Source organism: Mus pahari, chromosome 6 (genome assembly GCF_900095145.1).
Source record: "Mus pahari chromosome 6, PAHARI_EIJ_v1.1, whole genome shotgun sequence".
In the NCBI taxonomy this organism is placed as follows: Eukaryota; Metazoa; Chordata; class Mammalia; order Rodentia; family Muridae; genus Mus; species Mus pahari.
This window is the reverse complement of record NC_034595.1, coordinates 77184870-77186037: the sequence shown is the minus strand read 5'-3', so window position 1 is coordinate 77186037 and position 1168 is coordinate 77184870. Positions and strand designations below refer to the sequence as shown.

The 1168-nt window shown below is 44.9% G+C and overlaps 1 protein-coding gene across 1 annotated transcript in view; it reads right to left on the bottom strand.

Annotated features, from left to right (window-relative positions):
• The window catches only part of Stk40 (serine/threonine kinase 40), a 38042-nt gene that overhangs the window by 16370 nt on the left and 20504 nt on the right, over window positions 1-1168 (bottom strand). The gene's annotated exons all lie outside the window — the stretch shown is intronic.

Sequence of the window (1168 nt, the reverse complement as noted above, 5' to 3'; positions counted from 1 at the left end):
CTGAGTTCAAATCCCAGCAACCACATGGTAGCTCACAACCATCCTAACAAGATCTGACGCCCTCTTCTGGAGTGTCTGAAGACAGCTACAGTGTACTTACATATAATAAATAAATAAATCTTAAAAAAAAAAAAAAAAGTGGAGGTGGACGTGTGTGCATCTGCTGGATACATACCTAGCTTTTGCTGGCACAGTCCCCCCTCCAACAGAGTCTCCAGTGTCCAGTGTGGCGCACGCCTATGGCCCTAGCACTCCGGAAGCTCATGCAGGAAGATGGTCAGCTTGAGGCTGGCCTGGGCTAGACAGTAAGGCTTTCCTGGCCTCACTGACCCATATCTTCTCATTTGTGTCCCCCGTGTTCATCTCCTTCCAGGACTCAGCTACAGTCTTGTTTCCCAACAGACGGGCTAGGACTAAGTTCCTTGAGGGCAGAAGCAGTCCACCCTCGTCACTGTTTACCTCCATATCGCCACAACTAGCACAGGACTACCTGCTAGTAGCAGGCACCATTATGAGCTATTTTCTGGGTGTCTGAAGTTGGAACTAGGCTGTGCCTCTAAGTTCCAAAGGCTGCCCTAAAACAAAAGTCCTACTAAGGCCCTGGTGCCAGAGCTCACACTATCTGCAGTTTTGGCCATCAACAGCCTGGACTGGCTAGGCTCAGACACCATGAAGAATGCTCTTAGGCCTCCTAGAAACATTCAATCCACCCAATTTCTACACCATTCTATAAGAAGTCCAGGGTACGCCTCTAATCCTAGCACTTGGGCGGTAGAGGCAAGAGGCAGGCAGAACTCTGTGACTTCAAGGCCAGCCCGGTCTACATAGATCCTGTCTTTTTTTTTTGTTTTTTTTTTTTTTTTTTTTTTTTTTTTTTTTTTTTTTTTTTTTTTTTTTTTTTTTTTTTTTTTTTTTTTTTTTTTTTTTTTTTCTGAGACAGGGTTTCTCTGTGTAGCCCTGGCTGTCCTGGAACTCACTCTGTAGACCAGGCTGGCCTCGAACTCAGAAATCTGTCTGCCTCTGCCTCATGAATATTGAAGGACATTCTTGTTATTATTTCTTTCTCTTCTTCCTCCTCCTCCTCCTCCTCCTCCTCCTCCTCCTCTTCTTCTTCTTCTTCTTCTTCTTCTTCTTCTTCTTCTTCTTCTTCCTTCTTCTTCTTTTGTTT